The sequence below is a fragment of the Zingiber officinale genome, chromosome 4A (assembly GCF_018446385.1).
Source record: "Zingiber officinale cultivar Zhangliang chromosome 4A, Zo_v1.1, whole genome shotgun sequence".
NCBI lineage: Eukaryota > Viridiplantae > Streptophyta > Magnoliopsida > Zingiberales > Zingiberaceae > Zingiber > Zingiber officinale.
In genome coordinates, this window is record NC_055992.1 from 15,895,542 (window position 1) to 15,920,687 (window position 25,146).

The 25,146-nt window shown below is 38.8% G+C and overlaps 2 long non-coding RNA genes across 2 annotated transcripts; both read right to left on the bottom strand.

The window, feature by feature from the left end:
• Positions 1-15,395: 15,395 nt before the first annotated feature.
• On the bottom strand, positions 15,396-17,092 carry LOC121973165. The gene is made up of 3 exons (XR_006109404.1): positions 16,883-17,092; positions 16,636-16,808; positions 15,396-15,455 (listed from the first exon to the last, which is right to left on the bottom strand). It is a non-coding gene; the product is annotated as an uncharacterized LOC121973165 (long non-coding RNA).
• Positions 17,093-22,633: 5,541 nt separating this feature from the next.
• LOC121973166 lies at positions 22,634-24,344 on the bottom strand. Its single transcript, XR_006109405.1, has 3 exons — positions 24,135-24,344; positions 23,889-24,061; positions 22,634-22,693 (listed from the first exon to the last, which is right to left on the bottom strand). It is a non-coding gene; the product is annotated as an uncharacterized LOC121973166 (long non-coding RNA).
• Between the last annotated feature and the right edge of the window lie 802 nt (positions 24,345-25,146).

Genomic DNA, 25,146 nt, shown 5'->3' on the forward strand with positions numbered 1-25,146 from the left:
AAATCCTTTTGGATTATAAGTAAGAAAAGACCAAGGTCTTAAATTGATCCTAAATTCCAGAAGTTTAGGATTAAAAGCACACTAAGTGTTTGAATAAATGCCAAGACATTTTATTATAAGAGAATTAAAGAATAACAAGTATAAGGAAGTAATAGTTAAAAAGAAAATAAGTATTTTACTTTTAAATGGCATGTACCGGACACAAGATCCATTGGGTGGGCTCCTAGATCGCCCCTAGGCACAAGATCGCCTAGAAGTACCTTAGTAGTTTCGGGATTAGCTACCTCGACTCTTATTAAGGATGCGCGCAAATTGGTACAATGCCGGGCCCAAGAGAAGTTTATTATTATTTTTGAAGTATAAAAGTATTAAAGTATAAGTAATAAACAAGTGAAACAAGCTTCACATATGTTTAGAATTAGTAAGTTTAGTTCTTCTTATTTCCAGCATGCAGTATTAGTTTGTATGTTTCCCTTATTGGTTTATGAGCATGATTAGCTATACATGTTTAGTATTTCAGTTAGTATGATTCCTTTATTGGTTTATGAGCATGATTAGCTATACATGTTTAGTATTTCAGTTAGTATGATTCCTTTATTGGTTTATGAGCATGATTAGCTATACATGTTTAGTATTTCTTTGCTATACAGTTAGTATGATTCCTTTGCTATGTATGAGCATGAGTAGCTTTACATGTTAGCATTCAGTTTTAGCATGTTTTTATTTATATACATGCATATTGAGATTTTGTGAGTTAGATAGCGCTCACTAAGCTTTATACTTATAGTTTGCATTTCCTCCTACTGCAGATAAAGGAAAAGCCAAAACGATATGAAGGAGGCGACAAGGGGAGGCTTGATGGGCGTGTGATGTTTGTACTATGGAGTGATCTAAGAAGTTGTCAAGAATTTATTAAGAGTGTTTTGGTTTAATTGTTTAAAGTATTTAGAACTTGTACATGTTACTTTTTGGATTGTTTTGTCGTGTTTTGTTAGAGTTGGTTTCCTTTGGTATTTTGCTTCTTTTTGTTATATATAAACTGCGTGGTTGTTTGAAATAAGTTCCAGCCGCCTGTGGCTGCGTATATAGTGTTTGTATATTAGTTTAAGGCCACCGGTACAGGGGAGACTCTGCCGAAATTTTTCGGTAGGGTTTTCATGTGATTTTTAATCATACCGGTTAAGTAGAGTTAGTAGTTAAGTAGCATCCACCTTTAGAGTAGTAGTAGTAGTGTAGAAGGTGGGTTGTTACAATGCGGTACATGAAAGAGATTGTTGAATGTGAGGATCTGTAACGACCACCCTTCTTACTACTACTCTCTACGGGCGACCGTTACCTAACTACTACTCTACTTACTAGTGTCACTGACACTACTATTAGAGTCAGTTAGATTTATCACGGCCCAGAGGAATTTCTACCGAAAAATTTTGACAGAGTCACCCCTGTACCGGTGACCAAATCATTAATACAGACAATATATACGCAGCCACATGCGGTTGGAACACATTTTATTCACAACCACACAGTAATAAATCAACAGTAAAAGAAAGAAACTACTCTAGCAAAGCAACCAACTACATCACTCCACCAATAATACAAGTGAACTACTTAGAAGTGCGAAATAAACTTAAATACAGTCTCAACTCAAAATAACACTTAAGTAAATCTAAAAGAATTAAACAGAAAGTCTTAACAGTTTTGTCAGCTAATTCTAGATCTCTCCACAGTCCAGACATCACACACCTTCATCACCACCACCATCCTGTCGCCTCCATTTCATATCTTAGCTTTTCCTTTATCTGTAGTAGGAGGAAAGAAAACAAAACTACAAGCGAAAACGCTTAGTAAGTACTAATCTATCTCACAAAAACATCGAAGTGCATAAAAGTAATGCAATAATACTGAAACTGTAATGCTAAAGCAAAGCTGCATGTACTCATGGTATACAGAAATAAAACTGAATACTAAACATGCTCACTAACTGATAGGAAAGTAATGAAACTACTACTGTAGGCTTAGAATTAAAGAACTAAACTTTTATTGATTCTAAGCATAAACTTGTTTCATTTTCTTATATCCTTATACTAGAAATTAATCTTTTAATTTCTCTTTCACTTTCTTCTTCTTGTTCTTCTTACTTTTCTTATACTAGAAATTAATCTTTTAATTTCTCTTTCACTTTCTTCTTCTTGTTCTTCTTTTCTTTTCTTTTCTTTTCTTTTCTACTTTGGGCCCAGGCTTAGTACCATCTAATTTGTTTTGCGCGCTCTCTAATAGTGACTGAGGTAGCGAGCCTCTAGTCCTATGAGGTAAAGACCTTGGTCTTACCAGGGCCAAGACCTTGGAATTGGTCACCTGGATTTGTTTAACGACAACCTTGGAAGTCGGGTACTAGCCTCTTACTTTAGTTTACTTGTTATCTCTTTTTAACTAGACCTTGGTCTTTTTCTTTACTCACACTTCTCATAATCCTTTATTAGAGCTTATTAGAATCCTGTAGATATATCTAACAAGTGTAGGATTACAACTAACCAAGCATGCTACATGAAAATAACACAAGGGAAGCAGATCTGAACTCTCTAAGCACATTATAAAACAAGGCAAAGGAAAGCAAATCTGAACTTACTAATCATGCTATAAAATAGAGCAAAAGAAAGCAACTTTAAGCTTACTAATCATGCTATAAAATAGAGTAAAGAAAGCAACTTTAAGCTTACTAATCATGCTATAAAATAGAGCAAAAGAAAGTAACTTTAAGCTTTCTAAACATGTTGTAAAATAGGGCAAAAGAATGCAACTTTGAGCTTTCTATACATGCTGTAAAAGAGGGCAAAAGAATGCAACTTTGAGCTTCCTATACATGCTGTAAAATAGGGCAAAAGAATGCAACTTTGAGCTTTCTAAACATGCTGTAAAATAGGGCAAAAGAATGCAACTTTGAGCTTCCTATACATGCTGTAAAATAGGGCAAAAGAATGCAACTTTGAGCTTTCTAAACATGATGTAAAGTAGGGCAAAATAAAATAACTCTGAACTATTATAACAAGGTTATTCTTGCACTTAAAACAGTAACAAATAATCTATCCAAACTTACTAGTATACTAAGTTGTGCATGCTCATTTAGTGGCAAGGGAAACTAACCGTGCAGGGCTGTTCACGTTCATGGAGGTAGCAAACAAAACCTAGAACTACCTACTATTAACTAAGGGCTTTTATGCCCATTTGCTCGGCCAAAACAAGAAAATGAACTTGCTGGAATTTATGGCAGCAGGTGGACATACACGGATACTACAATCGAGAGATAAACTTCCTCTATACAATTAAACTCAGACAATAAATAGCATGCTCAATAGGTAGGCTACAGAAGGTAAGGAATAAAAGGGAAAAACCCTAACTCATAGTCCTGTTCAATAGCAAACCCAAGCAAGAAACTCTCGGCACAGCACTTAGCATAGAAAATTCGGCACAGCAAACACCAAAAGCAAGAAAATCATACACTGAGACATTATAAACATGTGAGTCATTTCCGTTTATGGCAGCAACCACAGAAACTACACTACCAACTAGAAATCTAACTCATCTCCTACCTATGGCCTGCCCACAAAACCATAACCTAATCCGACCAATCCCTTCCTTCTTCTCTGATTCACGGCAGCAAGCACAAGCAGAGAAATTCTGTACAGCATGCTTCTAATTCAGGAGATACAAGGAAACATCCAAATAAATTCGGAGCAACTCCTACCACAGGTGAGTAGTACTTACCGAGCGTTCTTGGACTTACAACCGAGAAAAGGAAGACTCTAGGGTTCCGGAGCGATGGAGATCTTGGCTTCTCCCTCGTGCTCACGGCGCTCCTTGCCGAGGTGATCCCCGTACGGGTGAGGACCGGCCGGAAAAAGCCCTCGCCGGCCACCGGAGGGATGCTTGCTCGCTGCCGCGGTTTCGCCCGAGAAGGAGTCGCGCCGTCACGTGAGAAGGGGAGAAGAAAGAATCGGGTTTTCGGCCGCAGAGGAGGAAAACCTAGGTTTTCTTTTAAAACCCCGGCTTTATTATTAACTACTCCTTAAATATGTTTCTCTTCCTATTAGGTTAACAAAACGAGCGTAGCTCGGCTGGTCGGATGCGTCCGGTTAGGTCGGGTTCGACCCGAGGTCACGGGTTCGAGCCTCGCCTTCAACGGTTTTTTGTCAAAATTTCTTTCTTTTTTTGTAAACATACTAAACGACCTCCAAAAATTACGTAAAAATACTCTAAAATTCCTAAAAATCTCTAGAATATTTTAAAAGTATTTCCAAATATTTTTATGGACTTTTAAAACTCAAAATAGAGAAAATTGGGTCGTTACAGGATCTATAGTTGGAGAGGAAGGTGTGTGAATTTCTTCCATTTTGAACAGGAATGTACATACTGAATCAAATCGATATATTGTTGCACACTGAATCAAATCGTTCATGCCCTGCTACTGCTTTCTTCTCATGCTTTGATATGACTTCTTTCCTTCTTTTTTTTCCTCGCCCTTAGATGACACCCTGTTTATGGTTTTATACAAAACTGTGTTATGCATAGTTCTATTAGTAGCTGGGGGAAACTAGTAACTGATTTTGGGCTAACATGCGTACTTTCCCACATGTTATATTTATTTAGGCTTCTATGACCCACATGTTATAATTCGAACAAAATGTTACTATAAGAGTGCATATAAAAATACATATTTATTTGTTTTATCATGCTTATCATGCTTTTGTTAATTTAATTCATAATTTTTTTTGTCAACTTACTGTGTTTTGATTTAAAGTTTTCAGCTACAAAATATAACATGATGGTTCTTTCTAAATTACAGTTTGCAGGTTGTGTGAAGAACCAATACTATACGCAGACACAATACGATGAAGTGAGAATTGAATGGAGTGAATTTGTGTACTCGTTCTTGGGTGTCTGACTTGTATGCACTGATATTTTTATTTACGATATTATGAGGTGATGGCTGCTCCCTTGTTTGGTTTTTTATGGCTTATTTTGACCATATTTAGGGAGATTTGTTTTGTATAAACATATGCTGAAATCAAGGCTTATGAAGTTACCTTTTGTGATGCTCAAAATTACTTTAGTCTAAAAATATCATTTACTTCACTAATTTGTAGAAAATTTTATATTAGTGCAACTTAGTACTTCGAAGCATTTAAATCATAGTGAAGTAAAATACTATCTATTACTTTTTCTAAATAAAAATAAGTGTAGTAATAAAAACAAAATCCGAAGTAATATATACCTATAACTTCGTTGCAAAAGTAAGTTTAAATTTACATTGAAGTAAAAAATTATCTATTACTTCCTTGAACCAAAAATAATGAAGTAAAAAGAGAAAAAATACTTCACTTTATTCATAAAATCTGAAGTAAAATCTACTTATAACTTCGAAGCAATACAATTTGTTGCTGTAAAATAGTATCAACTACTTCTGTTATTACCGAAAATTCCGAAGTAGTATCTATCTATTACTTCGATCCAGAACGAAACTAAATGTAATTTAATCGATAATTACTTCAGGAATTAACGATATATGTCGAAGTAAAAGTAATCCATTACTTCATTTTTAACCGAAGTTAAAGTAGGTATATTACTTCACAACAAATACTAAACGATGAAGTCGAAAAGGATTAATTACTTTGGTGTTTTTAAAAATTGACGAAGTTAAATGCACTTTTTACTTCGTAATATGTTCGAACCCGACACCCAATACGACTTCATTTTTCTGGGCCTACGACTTCGGAGTTTATTCGAAGTAAAATGAATCTTTTTACTTCACGCGCGTCTACTTCGGTAAAAATAGGTCTTTTACTTCAGGTAATCAACGAAGTAAAAAGTCATTTTTCACATAGTGCAAGGAGCTTGGTGGTGGCCGGATTTTACTAGAGGAAGAAGAAGAGATAGGAGGCTTTGTTTCTAGCATCCCTTGGAGCTTGGTGGTGGTGGTCGAACCTCATCCTCTCTTAGAGTTCTTGTGGTGGCCGAAACATGCTTGGAGAAGAAGGAAGCTTGGGTGGATTCTCATCTTGGTAGATCGTCGTCCACACGACGTCCGAGATAAGAAGAGGAATACGATAGAAGATTGTGAGGTCTATAAGCTATAAAAGATATAACTAGTTATTAAGTTTCCGCATCATAACTACTTCATCCTTTTTGTTTAGATCATGAAATACCAAATACAAGAGGTTAGTGATTCTAGGTTTCGGATTTGTGATTCGAAGTTGTGTTTCTTTTATTTCTCGATCTTGTGATTCGATTGTTCTTTTTTGTTAAACCTAGGGTTACTATAAGGAAATTAAATATTGAATTTCGTTAAGAGGCTTTGTTGAGGTAGTGGTGGATGTTCCCATACCCAAGAAGGCCAAGTGCCTCACCATGTTTGACGTGGGAGCCGATTTCTTAAATAAATATTTAATTGAATTTGTAACATAGGTGGATTTGGATCTATAATGTTAAGTATCATTTGTGATCCAAGTCTAAACCTCTGAGAATAGATAAGTTAAATTTAGAATCAATAATGTTAAGTTCCATTTGCGATTCTGAATTTAATTTCTAAAGAACACATGGTAGCTAGGAAAAGGTTCAGACCTTGTACAAAATTTTTGTACAGAAGAACCAGTAGGTATTCTGAGTAGCAACCAATAATTGGTATCAGAGCTAGGGTTTGCCTCTGTGTGTTTGGTTTTCAGTTTAATTATGCACATGTCATACATAATTTAGGCAGGATGGATAATAGTAGGATATGCTAACTCTGTGGTTGCAAGCTCCAACTATTATGGCTTAATGTGATTGTGTGTGATTGGACCCTTGGACATGTCAAGGGTATTTTATGTGTGTGCATGATTGTATTTATTAAATATAGCAGGAGCTGTATTAGCCCTATGATTTTACTTTTTTGTTCGATCTAGACTTCATGTACATTCCCTTGTGGAATATAGGATCGATATATATAAAATTCTATTTTTGTCGCGGATCGTATCCTTACAAGACATGGTACTATCGGAGGACCAGAGGTGCAGCAGAAAAGGAAGCTCGATGGACCCAGCGACATGAACCCTAGGGCTGGCAGCACACGGAGGCCAGTGATGGAAGAAGCCATAATAGTTGGAAAATTAATTTCCATATTTATTATTTTTATTAACCGTGATATGTGTGTGCATGTGATGTGTGCTTGCATAAAAAATTTCTCACCTTGAATAACTAAGTGGGAGAGGGATTTTGAATAAATTCCATGGTCTCCATTACTGGTTTGTAAGTGATGCAACAAACTTGCATGTTAGCTCTGAGTGCCCCCCTCCACAACGGATGAGTTTATTTACGGATCACTAGGTCAAACTTCCTTTATGGATGGCTATAGGAAATTATTTAGGAGTGTGTGATCTTCTCCAATTGAAGGGGCATAATCTTATTTAATGGACTACGTATCAAGTCATGGTATACACTTAGGCTCATTTAATAGTATCCTTCCCAATGGAGTCACTGCTATTATTTGTGTGACCAAAGGAATACCAACTATTAGTTTGTCATAATGCTAGGTAAAACCCCCTCTCACAAATGTCTAAATTTGTATATGTCTAAACTAACGTGACATACAAATTTCACGATGTTTAAGGTAATTTTATTTGTCATAAAGTTAGGTTGACAAAATAAAATGGGTAATACCTCCTATTACAAACAATTGAATTTGTATACGTCCACACTAACATGACATACAAAATTCATGGTGTTTGAGGTAATTTAAGATTGACAAGATAATTAACGGGTAAGACCCTCCTCTTATAAATGTTTGAATTTGTATAAGTCCACACTAACGTGGCATACAAAATTCACGGTGATTGAGGTGTTGGTGAATTTAAATGATATTGTTTTGAGGAATCAATATTATTTTAAATTCAAAGTTTTGACCAAATATTTGATCAAAGACAAACCAATTATTAATTTTATTCGTCATAAAGTTAAGTTGATGAGATGATAAAATTAATGGATAAAATCTCCTCTTTGAATTTGTATACGTCCACACTATTATTTTCATTCTTCATAAAGTTAGGTTTCTTTTATTTTTCGATCTTGTGATTCGATTGTTCTTTTTTGTTAAACCTAGGGGTACTATAAGGAAATTAAATATTGAATTTCGTTAAGAGGCTTTGTCGAGGCAGTGGTGGATGTTCCCATACCCAAGAGGTCAAGTGCCTCGTCATGTTTGACGTGGGAGTCGATTTCCGAAATAAATATTTAATTGAATTTGTAACATAGGTGGATTTGGATCTATAATGTTAAGTATCGTTTGTGATCCAAGTCTAAACCTCTGAGAACGGATAAGTTAAATTTGGAATTAATAATGTTAAGTTCCGTTTGCGATTCCGAATTTAATTTCTAAAGAACACATGGTAGCTAGGAAAAGGTTCAGACCTTATACAAAATTTTTGTACAGGGAAACCAGTAGGTATTCCGAAGAGCAACCAACACATCCAAGGAGCCTTCAAGCTTCTTAAAGGCGCCTTTGCACCTTGCTGTGCAGAGCCTTCGCTTAAAGCACTCGAGGCACCTCCAACAGCCCTGGAGGTGCCTCGTACACTATTCATCCGAGCCTTTTAAGTCTTTTTTGCTCCCTGCAAGATACGTTAGTCCAAAATACTAAATATATCCTGTAAAATAGAGTTAGCACAATAAAATATGAAATAATAAATTTTGACAGTCTCCAGACTGTCCGATTAAGACTTTGAGTTTCGCTGAAACTCTAGGTCAAACCGACGCCTACTGTTCCCTCTTCGGGGAACGCATCCTCACCTACTCCTCTCAGGAGAGTTTACGTGTTGCCAGATCGGTCCTTCAGATCGATTGGACTTTTGTTTAGTGTCCGAGTCTTCAGGACTTTTCCATTGGACGTCTAATCCCCAACCCGTCCAGTCTTCCACCTGGTTTGTGACCACCAGGATTTTCACCTAGAATCCTTGTCTATAGGGTTTTTCCCAAAGTGCTCAACCCTCTAAGACTTTCCGCCTATGTTTACCACCCCCTAGGACCTAGGGTTACCACCCCCTAGGGTTTTCCACCTGCCTAGAATTAATAAGACATTTTCCTAAGTACACTTAGGACTTTCCTGTACACTTGGTTCAATACTTGTTAGATCACAAGACAACTTAACTTTTAACCCTTTGTCATTATCAAAACACAGGTTTGATCATTTGATGCTATCCGCACCAACACTTTTTGCTTTTACTTTGAATTCTCATGTTTGAACTCTAGGACCCTCAAAACATAAATAATTTTTCTTTTTGAATTAATCAAGGGGGAGTGAAAGGACTTAAGTTAAGTTAAATATTTTTTAGTTAAATATTTTCTCGTTAAAGTTTTTTAATTACTCTCAAAATTAAATATCCTTTTAATTTAAAGTATTTTTTTTAATTTTCAAGGTTCAATTTTTTCTTTCTTTAAAACAAGGTCAAAGTATTTTTGAAAAAGAAAGTTTAAATATTTATATATGAAAAAATACATTTTTAACTAAGTTTTTATAAACTTAACTAAGCCTTTTAAGAAAATTTTTCAAAAGCTAAGTATTTAATTAATTTTTTTAAGAAAATATTTCAAAAGCTAAGTATTTAATTTTTTTTTCAAAAGCTAAGTATTTAAATTTTTCAAAAGCTAAGTATTTAATGTTTTTTTTGAAAACCTTTCAAAAGCTAAGTATTTAGTTAAATATTTTAAGAAAATCCTTTTAAAAGTTAAGCTAAATTTTTTTTGAAATCCTTTCAAAAGCTAAAGTGTTTAGTTAAATTTTTTAAGGGTTTTTATCAAAATCTTTTTAAAGATAGCTGCTTAAGTTCTAAAGTTGTTAAAAGTTTTATAAAATCTTTTTAAAACTAATTAAGTACTTAAAGTTTTTATAAAGTTTTAGCTAAATACTTAACTTAGTGTTTTAAATGCCTTTCAAAACTAAATTTATTTAATTAAGGGGGAGTTTAGTGTTATAATTATGAAAGAGATTAGAATTTTTAACTATTTTTACATATTAATTTTTTCCTCTAAACTCAGTATCTCTTTAATTATGTCAAAGGGGGAGAGAAATGTTAAAATTAAGTTAAACATATAACTTTTAATTAAGGGTCGGGGGAGCATAAAGGAGATTTTTTAAATATGTCAAATTATTTTAAGTTCTTTTAACTGTTTCACTTATGCTCAAGTACTTTACATTATTGTTATATCTTACTTAACTTTGAACCAAGTTACCATAATTAAAAAGGCGGGAGATTATTGGTGCAGGAAGTACCAGAAGATCGAACCTAAGTTTTGATTATGACAAAGAGTCCAAAGTTAAGGTTACTTGTTGTCTAACAAGTGTGATTGAGCCTGCAGAAAAGTTCTAGTGGATTCTAGGTAGATGGAAAGTCTAGGGGGAGGTAACCCTAGGTCCCGGTGGGTGGTAACCCTAGGTTATGAAAAATTCTAACTGCAGTTAGGCAAACCGAAGTCTTGGTGAGTCTAGCACTTTGGGTGAAATCCTAGAGTCGGGGACTCTAGATGAAAATCCTGGTGGTCAAGGACCAGGTGGAAGTCTGGACGGGTTGTGGAGTAAACGTTCAACATAAAGACTTAAAGTCTCAGATGCTGAGCAAAAGTCCAGACGGTCTGGAGGACCGATCTGGAAAAAGGTAAACTCTCCTAAGAGGTGTAGGTGAAGACATGTTTCCCGAAGAGGGAACAGTAGGCGTCGATTCGACCTAGAGTTTCTGCAAACTCAAAGTTAGAACCGGACAGTCGGGAGCTGTCAAATTCATATTATATATATTGTTTACTACCTAGACTAACTTTGTTTTGCAGAAAATAGGATGATGAAAAAGTTGGTCCGGGCACTCAGAGTTGGTCCGGGCCCCTGGACCAGGCTCACCCCAGGCGGGTCGTAGGTGCCCAAGCAGTTTGGGCGCCCGGACTCGGTCCACGCACCTGGACCTGAAAAATGATCCATAAGCTAATGTGGAGCGCGCCGATTGACCGAGCAACGTGGTCCAAGCGCCCAGCGGGGTTCCAGGCGCCCGGAATAACCTATATAAGCAGCATTTGACCATGGGCTAAAATAACAATATTTTGAACAACTTTTGCTCTTGTGCACTACTCAGAAAACACTTCCACAACACCCAAAAGCTCCGACAATGATTCTACTGAAGATTTCATCCTACAAAGTTGTCAGTATTCTAATTTTCAAATTACTTGTAATCAATTAAGACTGTACTTGTACTTTTATCGATTGATTCTCGATTGCCCATCAAAAGTACTCTCACGTGCGAGCCTTGGAGTAGGAGTCGTCACAAGTTCCGAACCAAGTAACTCCTTGTGGAACCCAAATTTTTTTTCATGTCACTATTCATGTGAATACTGACTCGGATAAAAATGAAATTTAAGTTACATCACATCATGAAATTAATGCCAAGGAATTAAATATTTTATAAGATAAAACATCGAATCAATAAATATCAAATTTAAAAGACGAAATAGTCAAAACTTGAAATAATGTGACCACCCATAAGAATATTTTTCATCATCCCAAACAATTTAAAGTATCTTTCCGTGACTTAAATAATTTCAACATTATTATTATTATTTTTAATCCTCCCTCAACACCTCCATATAAATTCATGCGGAACACGTAAAGGTTATTGGGTCAAGTGCTTTTGCTGTAATGCAATTCGCTCAAGAATCTTGCCCCTCAGCCTCTAACTCATGCTCACCTGCAGCAATCAACCATAGTGAGTCTAAAGACTCAACAAGTACAAAATTCGTAAATAACAAGTACTAAATATACAAACACGTGCAAATTTAATCTAAGTGCACTCAAGTAAATGTTCATGAACAAAAAGGAATGAATGGACTTGCTCAAATAATTTTATTTAGAAATCAGCTGCCGGACTATGCCTACTGAACCTCAAGTCGCTTGATCAAGCTCCAACCATAGTACTAGGCTGGTATGACATCCCAGTCCTTATCTGGAATCCATACCCGTCAAGTGCAGGGCCCCTTGGTGCTTATTCGAAGTCCACTACGCGTCGATTTGATATGGCCAACCGAGACGTCTCTCGGCCCCATATCCGTCAAAAAGAAACCACAATCAAATCACCTCATTCAAAATATTTTCCTTGCCTCAAACCTCAGAACTCTTTTCTTGCCTCAAAAAATTTCTTCTTTTCTTTCGCTCAAAAAAATTCATGCAAATTCATAAATGTAAAAATTGAAATAACTACAAGGACATCATAAAATATGCCTAAAAATATCAAAATAATCATTTCAAGTCAATAAGCTACACCTAGGAATTCAAAACTAGACTTGCTCAAATCTGCCCTGACGAGACATAGTTTGAGCGGTCTGACCGTAAAATTGATAACTAATTCATTACTAATCCAAATTGCTCCCCATTTGAACCCACACGACCCCTAGCTCGAAGGGCTATGTTCTGGACTTGATCCTAACTGTACATACCCATGAGAATAGCCTGTGCGACTCAAACAAACCCACTAGTCATGCACAGGTAGTAAACCAGCGCATGTTTTGACCCTAAAATTCATAGCTTATTCACTTCTAATCCAAATCGCTCCCTGTTTGAACCCACGCGACCTTAGCTCGATGGGATATCTTCTAGACTTGACCCTAACTATACAGACCCATGAGAACAACCTGTATGACTCAAACAAACCCACTAGTCATACACAGGCAACAAACTAGTGCATGTTCTAACTATAAAATTCATAACTTATTCACTTCTAATCCAAATCACTCCCCGTTTGAACCCACACGATCTTAACTTGATGGGCTATCTTCTATGCTTGACCCTACAATCAGATCCAAGCCCTAGACTAGGACACCACGTGACCAACCCCAAAGTTCTTCGATCCACACCTCTCCATTTCCCTAGTCTCCATTTGACCAACACCATTCGGCCAGCAACCCTTCCCTTCAAACTGGCATATTTTTGGGGACCTTAGGCAACTTTGACATGAAAGGAATATCATAAAATATCAACTTTAACATCATATTATGACTGAAATGAAGAATGAAAACATATATCATGACATGCAATACATATGGATGAATGGTGCATCAAGAAAACTTTGTACTTGTCTTCACTTGAATAACTTACAACCACGATGTCATAAGGCGGAAAAGGAAGCTGGGGAACACACGAACACCACTGAATCTCTCAATTCGGAGTTTGAAAATTGAAGGAGAAAGCTTGGTAGCCAAGGGTTCTAGAGTTGCCCCCCTTTTTTTTTGAAATGGGTTGATTTTGTGTACATCCATGATATGGCCAATCAATTAGATTTATATATACGCACTAATTGGTGAAATTAACTCTAAAATATTTTAAATTTTCCCTCACTACTTTTTAAAATTTCCTAAGGTAAGAAAAGTAAGCTCAAGAATACATTTTATAAAAATAGTCCTTACCTTGGTGTTCTCGTCCTCTCCTTTCGAGCCTCATGTAATCAAAACTAAAATTCTAAAAGAACTCGTCATTAAATAATTTAAATAAATCAAATAATATGATAATAATACTACTAATAACAGTAATAATAGATCATATGATTTAGTAGTGAAATTTTCTGCTTAAATCTTTTCTCTAACACAGGAAACTCCTCTACCAAGGCTACTGGTGCTCGGTGCAGGTGAGAATCCGCAACCTATTCTTGGGACAGTGCTTACACCTTGACATTCATAAATAGTTCATATTCTTCCGGTGTCATGGCAACGTTGATTTTACCGGCTGAATCCATCTTTATGTTTCGAACGGGTGAATGTGTTCCAACAGATGACGTCAAATTTGATCTCATCTAGAAGCTAAGTAGATTAGCCGCCAGTAAGGAGGTAGAAATGTTGAAGGAAGAAGGACCTGGAGTTGAAAGCCATGAGCCTGCACACACCACAAAAAGAGAAAATAGGAACGTTAGAGTGAGAACTAGGGAGGGGGTCCCTGGTGCAAACACTCTGATGGCTTATGTCAGGGTAGCCTCTAGCTTCCATGATTTTTCCACCTTAATACCAACTAGCTCCCAAGCTGTTGGACCTTCTTCTCCAGTAACTGTAGCAAGTGAGCTTGTGTTTGAGCCTCTTGCAGCTTGATCAAGTCAAAAATTCAACCCGTAGACATGGAAGGCTCGGGCTTTATTGGCAACCCCGCCACGGCTTGTGACACACTCATTCCCGTCACCTAAAACTATGGAAGAGCATGGTTAATAGCATTCTATATATACAGGAGTAAAACAATCAAAACTCACCACAGTTACCTTTTGAGAGAATCTGTTCGCCAACTCCATCAATAGGCAATCCACCACTTTGTTCATCGTGCCTTTCCAGGCTTCCACTAGCAGACCCTTCCATCATACCTACCCATAGTTAGTAGAGGGATCTAAGGATGAAGCTAAGACCAGTACCCGAAGGGACGGTAGCTGAAAGCAGATGTGAAATTGGAAGCGACCTTTGGGTGGGCAAGATGACTAGAGAAGAGCCTCCGAGGGATAGACAGTGTGGATGGTCTTGAGGGCAGGGAATGCAAATACAAAAAGTCTTCGGAATCTCTAGGTTTAGTCGGGATGACTCAAGGTCGCAACTATCAAAATCAGAATGGAATGTGGCATACCGGGGGAGAATGTAACGACCCAAAATTCCTCATTTCGAGTCCTAATAGTACGTAAAAATATTTAGAAACACTTTATAAATATTCTAGAGATATTTATAAATTTTTAGAGTATTTTTATGTAATTTTTGGAGATCGTTTGGTATATTTACTAAACGAAAGAAGTTTCGACAAAAATAATATCTAAGACGAGATTCGAACTGGAGACCTCCGGCCGAGACAACTCTTAAGCGAATCCGGCTGACCAAGTGCCCAAGCGGGGGATGCTGATTAAAGAAGGAGCAAAATCTATTTAAGCAGTTGTAACAACCACCCTTTCTTACTACTACTCTCTAAGGGCGACCGTTACCTAACTCCTACTCTACTTACTAGTGTCACTTATGCTATTATTAGCGACACTTAGATTTATCACGGTTCAGAGGGATTCCCACCGAAAAATTCGGCAGAGTCTCCCCTGTACCGGTGACCAAATCCACAATACATAAAAGATATACACAGCCACATGCGGCTGGATCACAATATTTTTCACAACCACGCATTAATAAATCATATTCTAATCAAAAACTAAACTAGCAATAAGAATTAAACTCAAAACTCTCAGAACAAAGCATAACAAGCTACAATGCACTTCAAACTCAAGCATAAACTCATGGTTTCATAATGGAAATAAGGAAAATGAACTAGACATAAACTCTAAATGAATAAGTCTTGCTAGTCCCCTCTGGATCCCTCCATAGTTCAGCCACCACACACATCCATCATCACCACCACCCTGTCGCCTCCCTTCATATCTTAGCTTTTCCTTTATCTGCAGTAGGAGGAAAGAAAACAAGATCTATAAGCGAAAACGCTTAGTAAGTACTAATCTATCTCACAAAACTCGAAATGCATAAATGAAATGCATAAGTACTGAAACTGAAATACTAAAACTATCTGCATATGCTCATGGTATACAGAAAATGAACTAGATACAAATCATACTCAGTATCAAGCAGAATAACAAGAAACTAACTATGTAAACTTAGAATTAAAGAAACTAACCATTCTTATTTATTCTAAGCATGTAACTTGTTTCATTTCTTATATCCTTGTGTTAGAAATTAATCTTTTAATTCCTATCTTTTACTCACTTCTTCTTTCTTTCTTTCTTAACTTTTCTTTTCTTTCTTTCTTTCTTTACTTTTCTTTACTTTTCTTTACTTTGGGTTTTCTTTTCTTGGGCCCAGGCCTAGTACCAACTCATGCGCGTTCCCTAATAGGTTGGGGTTGCGAGCCACCAATCCTAAAAGAGCAGACCTCGGTCTACCAGGGCCAAGACCTCGGAAATGTTTAACGACAAGCTCTTGGATGTCGGGTACTAGCCTCTTGTTTTACTTACTTGGTATCTTTCTTATTCTGATATTAAAAATGCCTTGGCATTTAATTAAGCTTTGGTGTGCTTTTAATCCTAAACCACTTCCAAAAGAAAATAGCTTCAGAAATTCTAAAACATGATAGTAGCATGGAAGGGAAACTAATTCCAGCAACCTAAATCATGGTAACTCAACTGAAATACACAGAAATAGCATGACAACAGCATAGAATTTCTACTCAGCAAGTTCTAAAGGAAATCATAGCATATTGTTCTGCATATTACAGTAACTAGCTTGCATATTCAAAAGGGAAACTTAGCATGTCGAATTCTAAAGAATAGCTATCATAGAATGTCCTACACAGCAAGTTCTAAAGGAAAACATAGCATATTGTTCTGCATATTACGGTAACTAGCTTGCATATTCAAAAGGGAAACTTAGCATGTTGAATTCTAAAGAATAGCTATCATAGAATGTCTCTTAATGCAGAAATTCCAAAACATGCTAAATCCGAAATCTTATAAATCTCAAGGGATGTCTATATGCAAACTCAGCAAAGGATCCATAACACAAAACCAACTTGGAGTTTGTCCTAAAGTTTTGGCACAGCTAAAGACCAAAAACAAGGAAACAAACCCTTGACATAAAAATTCAGCATCCTAATGCTTTAGAGGAGGTTTGGCATAGTCACTGTGGCACAATTCAGGGGTCCGAACAGCCATCTTAAAACCCAAATCCATTCTCCCAATTCGGCACAGCATGGAATACAATCCAGCCCTAGCATGAATCAAGTTCGGCACAAGGAAGCCCTAGAAAAAAAAAAAAACTCAACAAGAACACCAAGCGTACGGAGCAACTCCTACCGCAGGTGAGTAGTACTTACCCTTGATTGCTTGGACTTACAACCGAGAAGAAAGATTGCTAGGGTTTCGGGAAAAGCTTGAGATCTCGGTGATCCTTTTGTGCCCGCGTGCTCCCCTCGACAATACGACCTTAAGGAGGTGAAGAAAACCCCTCGGAAAGCTTTGGCCGGCCGCCGGAGGAAGAGCCCTAAGCCGGCTTTCTTCGTTTCCGCCGCGAGAGGAGAAGAACCGCGCCGTCGCGAGGGAGAAGGGGAGAAACAAATTTCGGGAGAAATTGTTTTGGGTTTTGGAAAATCAAAACCTAATTACCTTTAATATATAAGGGTTTTATTCCAAACTATACTATATCCTTATTTAACTCTATTTGAGATTAACATAAATCTCTTATCCCAGCTGGTCAAGCCGGTTTGGCTTGGTTTGGTCCGACCCGAGGTCGCGGGTTCGAACCTCTTCTCCAACACTTTTTGCTTAAACTTCTTTGGTTTTGCAAAAATACTAAACGACCTCCAAAAATTACGTAAAAATACTCTAAAAATTCCTAAAAATCTCTAGAATATTTTAACAGTATTTTCAAACATTTTTATGGACGTTTGAAACTCAGAATAGGAAAAATTGGGTCGTTACAATCCCCCATACCTTATAAAAAGTTCGTCCTCGAACTTAGAATAGCTCTGGATACTTCTGTCTCATACTGTCCTCCCGCTCCCAAGTGATTTCCTCGTGCTTCTGGTTCTGCCAGACGACCTTCACTAGTGGTACTTCTTTGTTTCTCAATCTCTTGACTGCTCTGTCCACTATCTGTGTAGGTCTGCTCTCATAACTAAGATCCTCTTGGATCTGCACTGACTGAGGCTGAATCACTTGGCTCGGGTCATGGAGACACTTCTTTAGCATGGAGACATGAAATACATTGTGTATTGCTGACATGTCTTGTGGTAAGTCCAGCCTGTAAGCTACTTTCCCAATCCTTTCTGTGATCAGGTAAGGTCCTACATAACGAGGACTTAATTTGCCCTTCCTGCCAAATCTCATCACTCCCTTCATAGGAGCGACCTTGAGAAAAACTGAATCCCCTACTTGGAATTCAAGTGGCCTACGACGTGTGTCAGCATAACTCTCATGCGCTCTGCAGTCTCAATTCTCTGTCTGATTTTTGGATTGCTTGAGTAGTCTCATCTATCACCTGTCAATGCCCAACTCGCTTCTATCTCTTTTCTCTCCGCTTCTTGCCAGGCGTATGGGTGATCTGCATTTCGCCATATAGTGCTTCATAAGGTGCCATCTTAATGGTAGCCCGATAGCTATTGTTGTGGCGAATTCAGCTAAGCACAAATACTTGCACCAACTTCCTTTGAAATCTAGCGACAAGCTCGGCATGTCTTCTAAAACGATTCACTCGCTCTGTCATCCATCGATCTGCGGATGGAAAGTCTTGAACTTGAGTTTGGTGCCTAGTGCGTTCTGAACGCACTCCCAAAATGTGAGGTGGGCGCCCATCTATCGAAACGATAGATTTAGGGACTCCGTGAAGTCGACTACCTCTTTAACATATAGCTGGCCCTGCTCTATGGAGTGGGACACCTTGATGGCTAGGAAGTGAGCAGACTTGGTCAATCGTCTACTATTACCCATATCGCATCATATCCACTGGTGGTTCTTGGAAGACTGTTATGAAGTCCATGGAAATGTCTTCCCATTTCCATTCGGTATGGAAGAGGCTGGAGAACTCCTCCTGGTCTCTGTTTTGACTCTCTGGCGTGTCAAGCAGTCTTGACATACTTAGCTACATCTCTTTTGAGTCCCGACCACCAAAACCTGTTTCACATCTTGGTACATCTTGGAAGAACCAGGATGCATGGAATATGGTGTACTGTGAGCTTCCTCTAAGATATTCTTTCTCGCCTCATCATTGCACGCATAATCGCGACTCGATAAAGAATTCACCGTCTGCTACTCTAAACTCGAGTTGTCTTCTTTCAGATCCCCGCCGATCCTCCGGATATCCGGATCTTCACTTTGCTTTCGTATCTCCACAAGCAATGTGGACTCTAAGGTCAATGCAGAGCTGTCCTTCGATAATTTCAAGTCCAAAATCGACAACTCCTTCTGCATGGCGGGGCTAGTGATGACAAAGACATCGGTGATGCACTAGATTTTCTGAGTGCATCCGCCACTTTGTTAGCTTTGCCGGGTGGTAGAGAATTTCACGGTCGTAATCTTTGACCAACTCCAGCCCACACTGCCTCATGTTTAAGTCCTTCCGGTGAAGAAGTACTTAAGACTGATGATCTGTGAAAATTCTACACTGGACTCCATACAAATAGTGTCGCAGAGTTTAAGTGCAAAACTACAGCTGCCATCGAGATCATGAGTAGGGTAGTTCTTCTCATAGTCTTTGAGTTGTCTGGAAGCATAAGCTATGACTTTTCCTTCTTGCATGAGTACAGCTCCTAAGCCCATCTTGGAAGCATCGCTGTAGATGTCGAAACTCTTGTCGCTTTGTGGGACAGTCAGGATGGGAGCACTGATCAATCTCTTCTTTAGCTCTTGGAAGCTCTGCTCACATTTATCTGACCATTCGAATCTCTTGTTCTTTCTGGTGAGGGTCGTTAGTGGAGAAGCTATCCTGGAAAAATCCTCCACGAACTTCCTGTAGTACCCTGCTAGACCAAGGAAGCTTCTGATCTCTCTGACGTTCTTGGGTCTACTCCAGTTGTTGACCGCTTCCACTTTAGCTGGATCCACCTGAATGCCTTCCTTAGAAATTATGTGACCTAAAAACGCCACCTGATTTAACCAGAACTCGCACTTGGAGAATTTAGCATAAAGCTGCTTCTGCTGAAGAGTCTGCAGTACTATCCTCAGGTGCGTGTCATGCTCCTCTGGGGTCCTTGAATAGACCAGAATGTCATCGATGAATACAATGACAAATTTGTCAAGATATTCTCTGAACACTCTGTTCATTAGGTCCATGAAGACCGCAGGTGCATTGGTCACTCCAAATGGCATAACTACAAACTCGTAGTGTCCATATCTGGTTCTGAATGCCGTTCTGGGTATATCTCTTTCTTTCACCTTCAGCTGATGGTACCCAGAGCGCAAGTCTATCTTTGAGAACACCGTCGCTCCTCTTAACTGATCAAATAAGTCATCGATCCTGGGAAGGGGGTACTTGTTCTTGATTGTCGCTTGATTCAAAGCTCTGTAGTCTATGCACATCCGCATTGTCCCATCTTTCTTCTTGACAAACAACACAGGAGCTCCCCAAGGTGAGTGACTAGGGCGAATGAAGCCTTTGTCAAGAACTCCTGTAGTTGCTCTTGTAACTCCTTCAGCTTTGCTGGAGATATGGAGCTTTGAATTGGACCGGTTCCAGAACCAATTCAATCTCAAATTCCACCTCTTTGTTGGGAGGTAGTCCGGTAGCTCTTCTGGAAATTACGGATACTCGCATACTACCCGGACCTCCTCCTGCTTGGGTCCCTTCGCTCTGCTGCCTTTACTATGTATGCAGAAAGCCTGCACACCCTTTGGTTAACATCTGGTGTCTGTGAGAGATGAGAGGACTTTTCTTGGCACTCCTGTGAACTCAAGTTGACTCACCTTCGGACTAAAATTACTTTCTTTCTGCGGTAGTCCACCTATACTTGTTGAGGAAATCCATACCAAAATGATATCGAAATCCTGCATGGAGAGGACTATTAGATTTACATATAGCTCTCGATCTGCAATTCTAACCAACTCTGAGCCACTGATTGGATTCCATGACTTCCCGGAAGGTAGGGTTGTCGGAACTTGAGTTCATACTTTACGAGGTACCAGTAAACTCTGGCAAAAGGTATCGATCTGAAAAGAATGGGTCGCCCAAAGGTCGAATAATGAGCTATGTCGGAAAATAACTACTTGACTGTTACGGTAGGCACTAGCGACTTCTTCTTTGGTGAGGAGAATACTCGCACCATCAAAGGGGCTGGTGGGGCTTCTAACCATCCTTGGTGATATAGGGTCCCTCGATCTGCTCCCATGTGGTGCAATGCGAGTTGGCCTCCATATTCAATGGTTGTGGGCGAGGTGCTTTGAATTTATTAGGACACTCTTTAGCCATGTGTCCTTCCCGACCAGTAACATCCTGTTACACCCAAAAGGCGTCTCTGGGTGTGTTCTCCCACATTTAGGGGTGGAGGAACTTGATCCGCTTGTTCTTGGTCCTCCTTCGCCACCTCACGTGTTCCACCGCTTCCTTTACCTTTGCCTTTCGATTACCTTACTTGACCGTGACTTACGGCTTCCTATCTTGTCCTCTGTCTTCACTGGCATATGTTGTGCTCATTGTGCCTTGATGTTGTTCATGTAATGTTCGAATTAATGCTCTCTTGATCGATTCTTCGCCAGGGGCGATGAGCTCCATTGCTCACATTCGATCTGCTATCGTGGTCTCGGCGTTACGAGCGTCGGCTGACTCGCTCCTTCTCTGACTCACTAGCTCGACAGGCGAGCTAACTGTTGAACTTCTTGGCTTCCTCCACGGTCACCTTGCTTGAACTCTATAAACTCCTCGTAGTGCTTGTTGGTGATCCGCAGTGAAAGAACTCTTCAAAACTCGTGAAAATCAGCCCACCATCTCGATCACCGGTGCTCTCTTGGTCTTTATCCTCTCCCACCACATACGAGCATCTCGAGACAGGCAGAAAGAGGCGCACTGACCTTCTCGACTTCCGGCCGGTCGAAGCTCCATGGTGCTCTCTAGTGTTTTAAACCAAGCCCGGGCATCCCGGGGCTCGATCGTGCTGAGCTCTGGTTTCGGCTTGACCATAAGATAAGCACGGTCTGCGGGGTCTTTGTGGCGGTTCCTGAGTAGGTGGAGTCTCGATTACCACTGGGGTCTCTGCGGTGACAACCGGAGGAGGGGAGGAACCGGCTTTGCCATCATTGGCAATCACTTGCTGCTGCTCTGCTACTTGCCTCTGGAGCTGAGCAACCACTTCAGAAAGGTTGGGCTCAGTTGCTCTAGGCACTTCGTTCTCTTGAGCTGGTTCCTCAGTGTGAGTAGCACGGGGACGTCCTCTTCTTGCCATCTAATTATGAAAGGTAAAGGCTTGATATCTTACTTTAACCCTTCTAATCATACTTAAATATGAATAAATAAAAGGGAAACTAAATCTTCTATCTTACTTTAGTACTAAAAAGGAAAGTACTCTATACTGCAGTAAAAATAAGGAAAGCAGAAATAAGAAAGGAATTAAATACTTTCTTACTTGGAGACGGCGAGGATGATGCTGATGTGTGTGTGATGCTGGAGAATGGAACATTGCTCTGATACCAACTGTAACAACCACCCTTTCTTACTACTACTCTCTAAGGGCGACCGTTACCTAACTCCTACTCTACTTACTAGTGTCACTTATGCTATTATTAGCGACACTTAGATTTATCACGGTTCAGAGGGATTCCCACCGAAAAATTCGGCAGAGTCTCCCCTGTACCGGTGACCAAATCCACAATACATAAAAGATATACACAGCCACATGCGGCTGGATCACAATATTCTTCACAACCACGCATTAATAAATCATATTCTAATCAAAAACTAAACTAGCAATAAGAATTAAACTCAAAACTCTCAGAACAAAGCATAACAAGCTACAATGCACTTCAAACTCAAGCATAAACTCATGGTTTCATAATGGAAATAAGGAAAATGAACTAGACATAAACTCTAAATGAATAAGTCTTGCTAGTCCCCTCTGGATCCCTCCATAGTTCAGCCACCACACACATCCATCATCACCACCACCCTGTCGCCTCCCTTCATATCTTAGCTTTTCCTTTATCTGCAGTAGGAGGAAAGAAAACAAGATCTATAAGCGAAAACGCTTAGTAAGTACTAATCTATCTCACAAAACTCGAAATGCATAAATGAAATGCATAAGTACTGAAACTGAAATACTAAAACTATCTGCATATGCTCATGGTATACAGAAAATGAACTAGATACAAATCATACTCAGTATCAAGCAGAATAACAAGAAACTAACTATGTAAACTTAGAATTAAAGAAACTAACTATTCTTATTTATTCTAAGCATGTAACTTGTTTCATTTCTTATATCCTTGTGTTAGAAATTAATCTTTTAATTCCTATCTTTTACTCACTTCTTCTTTCTTTCTTTCTTAACTTTTCTTTTCTTTCTTTCTTTCTTTACTTTTCTTTACTTTTCTTTACTTTGGGTTTTCTTTTCTTGGGCCCAGGCCTAGTACCAACTTATGCGCGTTCCCTAATAGGTTGGGGTTGCGAGCCACCAATCCTAAAAGAGCAGACCTCGGTCTACCAGGGCCAAGACCTCGGAAATGGTCACCTGGATTTGTTTAACGACAAGCTCTTGGATGTCGGGTACTAGCCTCTTGTTTTACTTACTTGGTATCTTTCTTATTCTGATATTAAAAATGTCTTGGCATTTAATTAAGCTTTGGTGTGCTTTTAATCCTAAACCACTTCCAAAAGAAAATGGCTTCAGAAATTCTAAAACATGAAAGTAGCATGGAAGGGGAAACTAATTCCAGCAACCTAAATTATGGTAATTTAACTGAAATACACAGAAATAGCATGACAACAGCATAGAATTTCTACTCAGCAAGTTCTAAAGGAAATCATAGCATATTGTTCTGCATATTACAGTAACTAGCTTGCATATTCAAAAGGGAAACTGAGCATGTCGAATTCTAAAGAATAGCTATCATAGAATGTCCTACACAGCAAGTTCTAAAGGAAAACATAGCATATTGTTCTGCATATTATGGTAACTAGCTTGCATATTCAAAAGGGAAACTTAGCATGTTGAATTCTAAAGAATAGCTATCATAGAATGTCTCTTAATGCAGAAATTCCAAAACATGCTAAATCCGAAATCTTATAAATCTCAAGGGATGTCTATATGCAAACTCAGCAAAGGATCCATAACACAAAACCAACTTGGAGTTTGTCCTAAAGTTTTGGCACAGCTAAAGACCAAAAACAAGGAAACAAACCCTTGACATAAAAATTCAGCATCCTAATGCTTTAGAGGAGGTTTGGCATAGTCACTGTGGCACAATTCAGGGGTCCGAACAGCCATCTTAAAACCCAAATCCATTCTCCCAATTCGGCACAGCATGGAATACAATCCAGCCCTAGCATGAATCAAGTTCGGCACAAGGAAGCCCTAGAAAAAAAAAAAACTCAACAAGAACACCAAGCGTACGGAGCAACTCCTACCGCAGGTGAGTAGTACTTACCCTTGATTGCTTGGACTTACAACCGAGAAGAAAGATTGCTAGGGTTTCGGGAAAAGCTTGAGATCTCGGTGATCCTTTTGTGCCCGCGTGCTCCCCTCGACAATACGACCTTAAGGAGGTGAAGAAAACCCCTCGGAAAGCTTTGGCCGGCCGCCGGAGGAAGAGCCCTAAGCCGGCTTTCTTCGTTTCCGCCGCGAGAGGAGAAGAACCGCGCCGTCGCGAGGGAGAAGGGGAGAAACAAATTTCGGGAGAAATTGTTTTGGGTTTTGGAAAATCAAAACCTAATTACCTTTAATATATAAGGGTTTTATTCCAAACTATACTATATCCTTATTTAACTCTATTTGAGATTAACATAAATCTCTTATCCCAGCTGGTCAAGCCGGTTTGGCTTGGTTTGGTCCGACCCGAGGTCGCGGGTTCGAACCTCTTCTCCAACACTTTTTGCTTAAACTTCTTTGGTTTTGCAAAAATACTAAACGACCTCCAAAAATTACGTAAAAATATTCTAAAAATTCCTAAAAATCTCTAGAATATTTTAACAGTATTTTCAAACATTTTTATGGATGTTTGAAACTCAGAATAGGGAAAATTGGGTCGTTACAGCAGTAGTTGAGGAATAGGAAATAAATTGAAATAAAAAGGGGCGGCTGAGGAATCAAACCCACGACCTCTGACCCGGTCAAGATTTAGCAAAGCGCAACTGACCAAGTGTCCCAGCGAGCATTGCCAATTAAAAAGGGGAATAAAATTTATTTAAGTAATAGTTAATAGGAAACAGAAAATAAATGGGAATAAAAGGGGCGGCGGAGGAATCGAACCCGCGACCTCTGACCCGGTTAAGATTTAGCAAAGCGCGGCTGACCAAGTGTCCCAGTGAGCATTGCCGATTAAAAAGGGGAATGAAATTTATTTAAGTAATAGTTAATAGGAAAACAGAAAATAAATAGTAATAAAAGGGATGCAGCCGAGATTCGAACCCATAACCTCTAACCCGAACCGAACCTTAAGC